This window comes from Pristis pectinata, chromosome 12 (genome assembly GCF_009764475.1).
Source record: "Pristis pectinata isolate sPriPec2 chromosome 12, sPriPec2.1.pri, whole genome shotgun sequence".
In the NCBI taxonomy this organism is placed as follows: domain Eukaryota; kingdom Metazoa; phylum Chordata; class Chondrichthyes; order Rhinopristiformes; family Pristidae; genus Pristis; species Pristis pectinata.
In genome coordinates, this window is record NC_067416.1 from 52,841,915 (window position 1) to 52,855,440 (window position 13,526).

At 47.3% G+C, this 13,526-nt stretch overlaps 1 protein-coding gene and 3 pseudogenes across 1 annotated transcript in view; 2 read left to right on the forward strand and 2 right to left on the reverse strand.

Moving 5' to 3' along the window:
- The window catches only part of LOC127576415 (zinc finger protein 850-like), a 244,464-nt pseudogene that overhangs the window by 210,907 nt on the left and 20,031 nt on the right, over window positions 1-13,526 (forward strand).
- The window catches only part of LOC127576853 (zinc finger protein 271-like), a 312,902-nt pseudogene that overhangs the window by 153,915 nt on the left and 145,461 nt on the right, over window positions 1-13,526 (reverse strand).
- The window catches only part of LOC127576569 (zinc finger protein 229-like), a 184,706-nt gene that overhangs the window by 25,873 nt on the left and 145,307 nt on the right, over window positions 1-13,526 (reverse strand). The gene's annotated exons all lie outside the window — the stretch shown is intronic.
- LOC127576630 (zinc finger protein 271-like) overlaps window positions 10,524-13,526 on the forward strand; it is a 157,930-nt pseudogene continuing 154,927 nt past the window's right edge.

Genomic DNA, 13,526 nt, shown 5'->3' on the forward strand with positions numbered 1-13,526 from the left:
ATTCCAATCGTACAGGTCAATTCATTTACACAGTGCAGTTAAATGGAGTTAGTACAGAGTGCATTGAGGTAGTACAGGTAAAAACAGTACAGAGTAACGTGTCACAGCTACAGAGAAAGTGCAGTGCAATAAGGTGCAATGTCACAACAAGGTTGATCGTGAGGTCAGGGTCCATCTCATCGTATAAGGGAACCTTTCAATAGTCTTATCACAGTGGGGTAGTAGCTGTTCTTGAGCCTGGTGGTACGTGCCCTCAGGCTCCTGCATGTTCTAACTGATGGAAGAGGAGAGAAGAGAGAATGACCCAGGTGGGTGGCATCTCTGATTATGAGTGACTGCCAGTGAACAGACTTGGAAGACCTGGAGTGGGTTCTGCTGTCTTGTGAGGTAAGTTGTTGCTTCCACACAGGTTTAATTGTCCCGAAGAGGAGTGAGCTGCCTCAGCAGGTAAGCGGGGTCATCTATGGGGGCCTCCGTGTCAGGTCTCGGCCCTGAGTGCTCCATAGGGTCAGGCTTCCAGTCCGGAGGGGTCCTGGTGTTGTGTCCCGGCTGGTCGGGTCTCGGGACTTGGCCTCGCCTCGGGTCGGGCCTCGGAAGTCGATCTCGTTGGGTCGGATCTTGGCGTCGGGCTCTCCAGTAGGGTCGAGGAGTCAGGTCTCAGTGTCAGGTGCTCCGGTGGGGTCCGGGAGTCGGGTCTCAGCGACGGGGGCTCTGTGGGGGCGTCTCCTTGCCCTGCGGAGGCTTCCACGCCGACGTAGTGCATCCGAGGCCGCGCTGGTCGTTTTCCTCTGGGTCCAGGACTCGGGTCCGCTTCATTGTTGTTCCTGGAATTCGGAAGATCGCCAGCCCTGTAAGAAGATTTAAAAGAACATTATTAGTAATAGTTGGAGACATACAGTTTAAATTTCAAAGTGTAGAACAATTATAGTGAGGGGAATGAGTGGATCTGCAGAGAGCAGCTTGCAACTCGTCGCCACGCTCCAGCGCCACCCTGCTTATAGAGAGATGCAGCACAGAAATGGGCCCTTTGACTCACTGAGTCTGCACTGATTATCAACCAGTCATTTACTCTGATCTGACATTAATACATTTGTAAAATTCTGCCCACATTTGCATTGACCACACCCTGCTTCACCCCCACCACCAGCAGATTCTACTCATCACCCACACATTAGGGACAATTTACAGTCCTTTAATAACCTTTCAGCCCACACCTCTTGGGACGTGGGAGGAAACCCACACAGTCACAGGGAGAAGGTGCAAACTCCACACAGTCAACACCCGAAGTCGGGATTGAACCTGGTCAACGCAGAATGTTGGAATGTGAGGCAGCAGCTCTACGAGCTCTTTGCTCCTTCGGCTTCCCATTCAATGCATTTCCTGTCTCTCCGTGTGGTGACACATTCCACGTTGTTGGACTGTGTGGGTGAAGAGCTTCCCCCGGAATTTCCTGCAGGACTTCTGCAGTTGAGCGATCCTCCACCTGTGGATGTGCACAGCGGGAATATGCACTGGCTCCCAGTTTAGCGACACCCTGCAGCATGGTGATTAGTTGCAGCACTCTTGCTCCCGGAGTACAAACGCTAACGATTATGTCCCACACTGTACTCAGTCCTCGTTACCCACTGATCTGTGCCCTGAGAAGGCCTTAGTGGGATCCATAACTTTGGTTATCTGTGTGGACTCTAATCCTCTGTTCCTCATGGATAATGAGGACTAGGTGTACCTGAAAAAAGACATCCCTTTGGGATGCCCGTTGCTATGCCTGGAACCTGGCACAAGTGCCTGCTCTTGCAGCAATGAATCACCACACAGTTGCTATGGAGAGGCTGCTGGGGGTGGTGGCTGACATTGAACAGGCCGGGCTGAGTGGTGCGGCCCCTTCATATAGTATAGTTAGTTAGTATAGAATATATAGAAAAAAGAGGCTGTACATTTTTTATTCATAGTCTGCTCTGTGTTTAAGATGGCCGCTGGGTCTCCTTCTTTTCCAGCCCGAACATGGGAAACTCTTAGTGTGGGAAACATATAGCTCATTAAAGAAATAGTTAGCTCATTCCTAGGGAGACACTTTTGATTTAGTGTAGCTCATTAAACAGATGGTTAGCCCATTCCTAGGAAGACACTGTTGATCTATTGTGTAGCTAATGGTCGTTAGGGTTAGTGCGACTAATGATTTTGTAGCAGTTCTGTAGCTGATAGTTTTCATAACTGATAAGTCAGGTGCCAGCCAGTCTCAGGACTCAAATAATAGGGGCACATTGTGATGTTTTATAACTGTTAGCCTTGTAGCTAAAGCCTAGTATTGTTTTATAACTGATCGTTCTGTAGCCTAGTACCTGTACTCCCAACGGCCATAAATAATTGGGGCACCCTGTGATTGAGTCAGGAAATGACTGTGGCGAAAGACAAATGGTTGTGAGTCAGGAAACAACTGTGAAAGGTTGAAACTGTGAAGATAAGAGAGAACATGATGGATTGTGATAATGTAACTGAGCTATGAAAAAGGTATAAAAAAAGGCCCGCGAGCTTTGCTCGGGGGCAGTCAGAGACAGCAGTGATCAGTAACTGGCTGTCTGTCTGTCACAGCTTTTGTTTGCAAATAAAAGTTTAACTTCTTGGAGAATCTTCTGTGTCTCCTGGTTATCCTCAAATCTCAGTAAACCACAACAAATCTGGCGCAGTGAGCAGGGTTGGAAAGAAACCCATAAGAAAAGAATGACAAATCGAGGACACTTCCCAGTCCCTAGGGGACCCCCACAAGACCAGCAGAGTAAAGGGTGATGACCCAGAAAAAAGATAAGCGTTTTCGCTGTTAATTCGGACCTAAACTCTGTTGGGTGTGGGAGGTCTCCGGACGCAGAAGTGTTAAGCGGTTGTCGAAAGGTCTCTCCGATCCAAAGTATCTGGCATAAATTGTAATTAAAGGAGACCCAGAGGATTGATCAAGGAAACGGCGCAGTGGGGCGAGTAGAGGTAAGACAATAGAAATTGATTAAAGTAAAAATTCCACATGGTGTTGGTAAGTCCCTGTGGATACCGCCTCGCAGGGAGCGAGGGTCTGAATGGGCAGGGTCCCTGTGGATACCGCCTTGCAGGGAGCAAGGGTCTGCATGGACAAGGTAAGAGAAATCCCTGTGGATACCGCCTCGTAGGAGACGAGGGTCTGAACGGGCAGGGCCCCTGCGGATACTGCCTCACAGGAGATGAGGGTCTGAACTGGCAGGGCAGAAAAAGTCCTCGTGGATACAGCCTCGCAGGAGACGAGGGTCTGAACGGACGAGGTTTGAAGGAAGGTTCTGCGGATACCACCCTAGGAAGGGGTCTGCACAGGCAGAACAAAAGAGGTAAGAATCTTTTGATAAAATGAATAAGATTAAATAATACAAAAGCCAGCAAATTGGGCAGTAAAAATTATAGAGTTAGATGTAGAAGTAGTATAGGGAACAATAGTGCTAACAAGTGAGTTGTGAGATTCTGAGAAACACCCTGTAAAACAACATGACAGGAAAAGGAGCTGCAGTTGAAATATTAAGTAAAAAATTTCCAGTATCTGAAAGTGATATCACAAAAAATTCAGAAAAATTGAACCAAAGATCTAGTTACAAAATGGCCAAAAGAGGGAACTTTTGACAAGTCTGTGTGAGGAAATGGAGGGGTTAATCAAAAACTACAAACCAAAAGACAAATCTGAAAAAAAGGAACCAGAAGAGGGAGCAGGAGGCAGAGATACTAAAACTTTTCAGGACGGAAAGAGAAAAGTTGAGAAAACCATATCAGGCGTCACTAGAAGGAGCCAAGAAACCAGAGAGACAGCTTACCCTAACAGAGGAAGAGGGAAAGTCGACTTTATATCCGGACTTAAAAGAGGTAGAAAAACCCCCTCCCTATCCAGACCAAGGGAATCCAAAACAGTGCCCAATAATGAAAGGAATAGTGGGGGTACAAGGGGAGTGTATCCACTGTTAGTGAAAGGAGCAGGACAGAAACAGTACATTCCTTGGGGAACCCAGGACCTGGAAGGGCTGATAAATGCGTTACCCAGTATATACGAAGGAGCAGGAAAATGGATTAAAGCCTTTGAGGATGAGACCACAGGATGTTTACTGGCAATAGGTGACTTGAAGGCACTCCTGGTGAAGGTAGTGAGGACCTCGAAACTCAGAGAACTGATGATTTCAGCTGGCTTAACGAATGTGGCAGACAACCCAAAGGTTGATGGAAGCGGTTTTGACCGAGTGAGGCAGAGGGTATGGAGGACCCTCAGAGACTGCTATCCACCTAAAGTGGACCCCAAAGCTTTAAAAGGGGATCCACCGGGAGAGACTGAAAACCCGGCAGTGCACCTAGAAAGCCAGTTGAAAATATGGAGACTGGAAACAGAGCAAGAGGCGGAGGGTAATCAGTTGATGACCACGTTGTTTCGGACCGCTATTGTAGATGCAATGCCCCCTCGAGTCAAGTCCAGACTCGAGGAGGTGGTAGGGCTGACGTCAATGTCCCACCCAGAATTTAGGGACCACGTAGTCCACGCAGTCAAGAAATACCGAAAAGACAGACAAAAGCTGATAGAACAGCAGGAGGAGGTGCGAGGAAAGCTGACACACATGCAGCTCGGGGAGCTTAGAAAGAAAGAAAAAGGAAAAGTCAGAAAGATGTTTCCAGCAACGACTGATCTGATTGTGCCGACCGAAATGAACGAAGCGCCAGCTTCAGGAGGAACCTGTTATACTGCCAGACAAGGGCCAGAAAGCCCCACGCCAGTAATAAACCTCTTTGGGGGAGCGTTTCCGCAAATGCCATATCAGGGACAAAATAAATTTAGACAACAGCCCGGACAGGACTGGAACTTCCAAGGAAGGGGGCAGAGAGGTAATTGGCAAAAAGGACCAGTGAACAGACAGGTAGAAAGAGGGACGGGAGGATTGTGTTGGGGATGTAATCAGCCAGGGCACATCAGGAGAGACTGTCCTTACAACCCTTGGCCTGCCACCTTTCAGCAGGAATCAATGAGTAGAGAGCAGCAGTTTAATCAAGGTCCAGCCTCAGCAGGTCCGACCGGACCTGTGAACTCCTATGGAAGGTGCTGAGGCGCCCAGAGAACCCGGGTGGGAAGGGACAGTAGCCAATGATAACACGGGAGGAGGAAGAAGAGCCCATTGTTCAGATCATTCTGGAAGGGCAAATAACACCCATGATGATAGATACTGGAGCCACGTACACTTGCGTACAGCCACAATACGCCTCCCACCTTCCCATGTCAGGAAAGTTTGTTAAAGCTGTAGGGTTCCTGGGAAAAGCACAGTTAACACGATTTACAGCTCCAGTGAGTTTAAAGATGGGAAATAATGAAATAGTTTTACCGATTTTAGTGTTCGAAGGAACCCCGATCAATTTGTTAGGCAGAGATGCACTGCTAAAGCTGGGATTGAAATTAGAATGCACCCCGAAGGGGTTAAGCGTGGGAAAGGTAAGCACTCAGCTCGTGGTGCAGGAAGCTGAAAGAGCGAATGTGTATTGGATAGGGGACATCGAAGATCAAGTCTGGAAAACTTGGGGAAAATGAAAGAGGGCGCTCTGGCAATATTACCTAAGGCCAAGCCGCCTAAGACTGAGTTGCGTTGTACAGTGATTTTTGATGAGCCTCAGTGTAAGGAAATAGAGAGACAATGGCACAATGAAGTAGATACTCAGCAGCATTTAAAAGGGGAGGCAATAATAATAGGGAAACAGGGAGCTGCCTCGCAGATAAAACAAAATGCATTTCTGGAGAAATGGTACAGGGTGCCAGGAGCTGCACCACATGTAACGCTGTTAGTAAATGAGGGATACCAGTCCAAAGATTTGGGGCCCATGGTGAAGCAAGCAGGAACAACTATTGACTGGCAGATAGTGACACCAAGGGTCCGGAAGTCTGGGGACGATAATTATGTCAGAGTAGTAGTGGATATAGAGATGGTAGGAAGTCGCAAGGAGATCGAAGTAACCCCTCAACGACATATGACATTGCTGGTAGAAGAAGAGGACCAGCAGAAGGATAAAAGCCTGGAGGCACTGCCAGCCATTTTATGGTCACAACACGGTACAGATGTCGGGAGAGTAAGATCAGCGAGCCCAGTAGAAATAAAACTAAAACAAGGAGCAATTCCGCCTAAAAGGCCACAATATCCCCTGAAACCGGGAGCAGGGGAAGGAACAGCGCTAACAATACAGGAAGTGCTTGAGAGCACGAGTAGCCCCTGTAATACTCCACTGTTACCTGTCCCGAAAGCAGACAAGTCCAAGTGGAGACTGGCACATGATCTGCGAGCAGTGAATGAGGTAGTGGAGGATTGGCCAGCTGTAGCCCCAAACCCACATACGCTGTTGACTAATGTTCCACCGGAGGCAGTTTGTTTTTCGGTGATTGATTTGTGTTCGGCTTTTTGCAGCATTCCTCTGGCGAAGCAATGCCGGTATTTACTTGCTTTCACTTACAGAGGTAACCAGTATACTTACACCAGGATGCCGCAGGGATTTAAGCACTCACCGCATATTTTTAACCAGGTATTGAAGGCAGACCTGGAGGATATAACATTGGAAAGTACACTGATACAGTATGTAGATGATTTGTTGGTTTGCTCCGAAAGCGAGGAACAGTGCGAGCGGGATACTCTGGCTTTGTTAGAAAGGTTGACATGTGGAGGTCATAAAGTATCTAGAAAGAAGCTGCAGTTTTGTAAACGGCAGGTAGAATATTTGGGTAGATTAACATCTAAGGGGGCAAAGTCGATAGCACCGGATCAAATTGCGGTGATGACTAAGGCTCCTAAACCTCAGACAGCAGGACAGATGATGACATTTTTGGGAATGGCAGGATACAGTTCAGACTGGATTGGAGGATATGCTGAAATTGTGACGCCATTGAGGAAAATAATGAGGGAAGCTGGACATACAGACTTGAAGGGTGTTCTGCAGTGGAATGAGGAGGCAGAAATAGCCTTTAACACTCTTAAGCAGGAATTGCAGTCAGCCCCAGCACTAGCTTTGCCTGATTATGAAAAGGTCTTTCATTGCTATGTGTCGAACAGACAGGAAGGTTACGTTGCAGCAGTGCTGACACAGGAGATGGACATAGGGAGAACAAAACAGCCAATAGCATATTATAGTGCGAGACTGGATGAGGTGGCCCAGGGATATCCGCCTTGTTACCAGGGACTGGCAGCATTGCACTATGCTTATGAGAAAGCATCATCTGTGACCATGGGTTATCCTGTGATTCTGTCCACGCATCATAAGGTAGCAGAATTATTGGAAAAGGGAATGTTTGTACTGACACCAGCTAGGATAGCTGCGTTTCGGATGTTATTGACATTTCCAGACATAACTATACAAAGGTGTACCACAAGTAACATAGCTGATTATGTTCCTCTGGGTTATGAAGGAGAGCCCCATGAGTGTGTGAGGGATACGATGATATTTGCCAAATTAAGAGCGGATTTACAGTCAGAACCGTTGGATGATGAGGGTAAAAAGATTCTGTTTGTGGATGGCTCTTGCTACAGAGACCACAGTGGGAACCACGCAGGGTTTTCAGTGGTGTAACAGGATCAGTCTCAGTTTAAAACAATTGGGCTGGAAGCTTGTCCGCAACCCTGTTCAGCCCAATTAGCAGAGATTAAGGCTCTGACAGCAGCGTGTGAGATGATGGAGGGTGAGAAAGTTGATATTTATACGGATTCAGCGTATGTTCATGGAGTATGTCATTTGTTTGGAGCAGGATGGAAACAAAGAGGGTTCAAGAAAAGCAATGGAGACCCTATACAGCACTGTCAGCAAACTCTAGATTTAATAACAGCGATGATGAAACCTAGAGCGCTGGCTGTTATAAAGTGCCAGGCGCATAAGAAGGGAAATGACACGGTGACAAAGGGAAATCAGGCTGCGGATGAAGCAGCCAGGAAAGCCTCTGGCTGTTGCTCGGCTGTTATTGCATCTCAGGTGAGTCTGAACCCAGAACCCGTAATGGAGGACGTAATTGAAATATAAGGTAAGGCAATTCTAGCAGAGCAAACAATGTGCAGACAAAGAGGAACCAAGCGAAACCAGGAAGGCTGATGGAGCACAGATGACGGTTTGTTGGTAGCACCCACCCCCTTGTTGCGACTCCCATAGGTCATATACCCGTACCCGAAGGACCATTTAAACATTTAGTGATCGACTATGTGGATATGATAAAGGCAGTGAGAGGAAAGAGATACATGCTGGTGATGATTAATAGATTTAGTAGATGGGCAGAGGCAGTGCCCTCGAAAGACTGAGGAGCAGGAACTGTAGTAAAATTTTTGACAAACGAAGTAATTCCAAGATTTGGAATACCCTCAGAGATCAGTTCCGACAGTGGGTCAGCCTTTATCCAAGGAGTGGTTAAATTGGTATTGAGAGCTCTGAGGATAAAACCGAGATTTGGATGCGTATATCATCCCCAGTCACAGGGTATGGTAGAAAGAATTAATGGGACTTTGAAAACTAAATTGAATAAGATCTGTGCAAACACTAAGCTCAATTGGGTTGATGCCCTGCCTTTCGCGCGGATGAGCTATCGCATGCAGACTTATCGTATAACCAAAATTGCAATGGTTGTGGGTATGGCATTGCTTATGCTGCACTTATTTTGTGCTGCTTCCTTCCACTCTTTAAGTCCTTTCTAGTGCGCGCCACAGTGAAACAGTTTCCGATGCTTCTGGCAATGGCTGGGTTGAACCCCCCCAGAGAAGGAAGTTGTAACAACATACTTCAATGATCTGACTCGGGGAGACGTGCCAAATGATGATGACAACACTGCGAACGACAATTATGTTTATATTGGGAATAGTCTGTGAGGGCCTCAGGGTCTTTTTTCCCGTCTCTGTTACGGAGGGACAGGTTTTTGGCCCTCTGGCTCAGGAAATAGAGAGTGAATTCATGGGGCTTGTGCACGAAAAGTACATTATACCCGTTTTTGGGATGATTGCCTTTAGTCTTTGGGTGTCGTGCCCTTTGAATTCCCTCTCTATGTGAGACCGTTAGCTCTTAAAGGGGGAATATAGAATATATAGAAAATAGAGGCTGTATACTTTTGTTATTCATAGTCTGCTCTGTGTTTAAGATGGCCGCTGGGTCTCCTTCTTCTCCAGCCCGAGCACGGGAAACTCTTAGTGCGGGAAACATAAAGCTCATTAAGCAAATAGTTAGCCCATTCCTAGGGAGACACTTTTGATTTATTGTAGCTCATTAAACAGATGGTTATCCCATTCCCAGGAAGACACTGTTGATCTATTGTGTAGCTAATGGTCGTTAGGGCTAGTGCGGCTAATGATTTTGCGGCAGTTCTATAGCTGATGGTTTTCATAACTGATAAGCCAGGTGCCAGCGAGTCTCAGGACTCATAAATAATAGGGGCACATTGTGATGTTTTATAATTGTTAGCCTTGTAGCTAATAAGCCTAGTATTGTTTTATAACTGATAGTTCTGTAGCCTAGTACCAGTACTCCCAATGCCCATAAATAATTGGGGCACCCTGCGATTGAGTCAGGAAATGACTGTGGCGAAAGACAAATGGTCGTGAGTCGGGAAATAATTGTGAAAGGAGGCAAATGGTGAATGATGAAACTCTGACGATAAGAGAAAACATGATGGATTGTGATAATGTAACTGAGCTATGAAAAAGGTATAAAAAAAGGCCCGCGAGGTTTGCTCGGGGGCAGAGACAGCAGTGATCAGTAACTGGCTGTCTGACTGTCACAGCTTTTGTTTGCAAATAAAAGTTTAACTTCTTGGAGAATCTTCTGTGTCTCCTGGTTATCCTCAAATCTCGGTAAACCACAACAACAGTACTTCAATACAGGGAAGGCACAGGATCTTTGGCCTGAAGTATTAACCCAAAACGTCGACAATTTCTTTCCCCGCAGATGCTGCTCTACCTGCTGAGTTCCTCCAGCAGATTGTTTGCTGCTCCAGGTTCCAGCATCTGCCGTCTCTGGTGTTGACATTTACTCTGTTTCTCTTTCCTCAGATGCTGCCTGAAATTTTCTACATTTTTTTCCTGATTTCTAGCATCTGCAGATATTTTTATTTACATTTATAACATTTTAATTTTGAGGAGAAAATGGGCAAGGATTAGGTGTTGGTTGAACATTGTGATGGATCTGGGACACCGGAGGCGTTGGAGAGGTAGAGCTGAATGTCATCAGCGGACACGTGGAGCCTGACATTGTGTCTCCTGATGAGATAACTCAGGGACATCGTTTGTAAATCAGAGGATAGATCTCTGGAGCTTTCCGTGCACAGACTGACAACAGTGTTTCCTTCATCACACAGTTATTGTCGGCAGAATGATTTGCGGTGGAGAACGAAGCTATTTAAAGGCGCTGTTCAGGTTGGTTCGCATGGCAGCCGAATTTACCCAAGAGCCACCGCGGCCGAGAAAGAACTCTGGCTGGAGTGAGCGAGCCCACAGCGCAGGCGCGCAATGGAGGTGACGTCATTTACGCGCCACCTTGGACCAGGAAGTTTGGTCGAGTCCGGGGTCCGGCCCACGGTTGGGGTGAGAATCCGTGCGGGCTGCAGGATCACTGCGGGCGGCCACACTGAGCAGTCCCGGCCTTTCCCTCCCCTTCCCCCTCCCGCTCCACACGGGGGACCCGGGCACTTTCCTGCTTGAAATCAAAGCAAACCCAGTGAGTGCGGGAAGCCCTCAGCAGGTGAGGGCAGCGTCTGTGGAAAGAGAAACAGGGAATTTTTCAAGTCCGAGACCCTTCCGTTAGACCTGGGAGAGAGCAAAAGCAACTTGCAGAGAGGTTTGGGTGGGAGGGGTGGAGGGATGGGGGAGTAGGGAAGGGAGGTGGATGGATGGACGGGTTGGGGAGGGGTAAATGGGCCGTAGTGGGGGAGGGATAGATGAGGGGCAAACAGGAGCATCTCTGATTGGCTTCACTGAGGCAACCCCAGCCTCGCTCTATGTTTTATTGAACTTTCTGGTTAATAGACTAACAAAGGCAGTTGGAGACAAGGCAATGTTGACACTGTGAAATGTGGGGCAGAACTGTTGCCGAGGCTCCCAGTGAATAAAAAAACATGCATTGCGAAAGTAATTTACCCATGTGACTAAATTGTGTCAGTTAACACTGTGTTGAAGAAACAAAAGTTGGTTATTTTACAACTTAACTATGTTCAATGTCCTCGGCTCCTTCTGTCACTGAGAACATGTTCTATTCTGTCTGGATAGAGAATGGTATCTAACACTTTTATTCTGGAATATTAAGTGGCAAATAACAGTTGGACCACAAAACTGCCACACAATGACAATCTCCAACAACTGAATCTAATCGTCCACCCTTCCCGTTCATTGATCCTGAGGTCATGTACCACCAGACTCAAGGACAGCTTCTATCCCACGGTGATAAGACTATTGAATGGTTCCCTTATACAATGAGATGAGATCATAACCTGTTGTGACCTTGCACCTTATTACCTACCTGCACTGCACTTTCTCTGTAGCTGTGACACTTTGCTCTGTACTGTAATTGTTTTTACCTGAACAACAACAATGCGCTCTGTACTAACTCAATGTAGCTGCACGATGTAATGAATTGACCTGTATGATCGGTATGCAAGACAAGTTTTTTTTACTGTACCTCAGTACAAGTGACAATAATAAACCAATACAGTCGCCAAGTCCAACACCACCAAGACCGAAAACGTTGACTGCCCGTTTCCCTCCATAGATGCTGCCTGACCCACTTTGAGTTCCTCCAGCTCCCTTATGTATTGCTTCAGATTTCCAGCATCTGCAGTCTCTTGTGTCTCCATCTGCAGAAAGAGGGAATGTTTTGGGTTTGATGCCCCTTTTAACAGAGAAAGACAGAAAACACATTGAATTTCAGTGGCAGAGTAGGTGAGGGAGGCAACGGGTAGGACAAAGGGAAGTGGCAGAAATGGCCCATTCTGATTATAGATGGAAAGACAACCAGAGATTTTGATGCCAGTCTGGATGCTGCAATGTTCCCAGATGGAAGATGACGTTGTTCCTCAAGCTTGTGTTTGTCATTATTATAACAGCTCACTTCAGAGACTGAAGTCTCAGCTGAAATACTGTCCTGTACCTATTGATGACTTTTGTAAATTTCTTTTACAGGATCCAACAAGCAGAGGATTTGTTTATGGGAATCTCAAACACAACATCAGCAAATTTACACTGGGAGAATCCGTTCACCTGCTCTCAGTGTGGGGAAGGACTCACTCGATCATTGCAGTTGCTGATGCACCAACAAATTCATAAAGAGGCCGTGTATCTGCACTGAGTGAGGGAAGGGCTTCCTTCAGTCATCCCACCTGCTGACACAGCGGTGTGTTCATACTGGGGAGTGGCCGTTCTCCTGCTCAACGTGTGGTAAGGGAATTGCTCAGTTATCTAGCCTGATGACGCACCAGCGAGTTCATGCCGGGGAAAGGCCATTCTCCTGCTCAGAGTGTGGGAAGAGCTTTGCTCAGTCATCCAATTTGCTGAGGCACCAGACAGTTCACACTGGGGAGAGGCCATTCTCCTGCTCAACGTGTGGGAAAGGATTCACTCAGTTATCCATCCTGATGACGCACCAGCGAGTTCACACTGGGGAAAGGCCATTCTCCTGCTCAATATGTGGGAAAGGATTCACTCGGTTATACAGCCTGATAAACCACCAGCGAGTTCACACTGGGGAGAAGCCGTACACCTGCTCTGAGTGCGGGAAGGGATTCATTCAGTCGTCTGAGCTGCTGATACACCAGAGATTTCACACCGGGGAGAGGCCATTCATCTGCTCGATGTGCGGGAAGGGATTCACTCGGTCGTCTCAGCTGCTGATACACCAGCAGGTTCACACTGGGGAGAAGCCGTACACCTGCTCAACGTGCGGGAAGGGATTCACTCTGTCATCCCATTTGCTGACACACCAGAGTGTTCACACTGGGGAGAGGCCGTTCACCTGCTCAACGTGCGGGAAGGGATTCACTCAGTCGTCCCATTTGCTGACACACCAGAGAGTTCACACCGGGGAGAAGCCGTACACCTGCTCCGAGTGTGGGAAGGGATTCACTAATTCATCCAATCTGTTGAGACACCAGCGAGTTCACACTGGGGAGAAGCCATTCACCTGTTCTGAGTGTGGGAAGGGATTCACTCGGTTGTCCCGTTTGCTGAAACACCAGCGAGTTCACGCTGGGGAGAGGCAGTTCAACTGCCCTGAGTGTGGGATGGGATTCCCTTGCTCATCTGACCTGCTGAAACACCAGCTGGTTCACACTGCGGAGAAAGATTAAACATGCTGTATGCTCAATATACAACCATCAGTGCTACTGAAATCTAGCGCAAATTCACAAGTGTTGCAGGTGTTCACGGGGGTCAGATTCTGTCGACACTGCTGATCTTGCCCAGGATTGAACCCTGGTCATTGGGCACAGTTGATTTTCTTTTGTAATCTCTTTAACTGAGTTAGAGTTCAATGTTCTGGATCTCTGATCACAATAA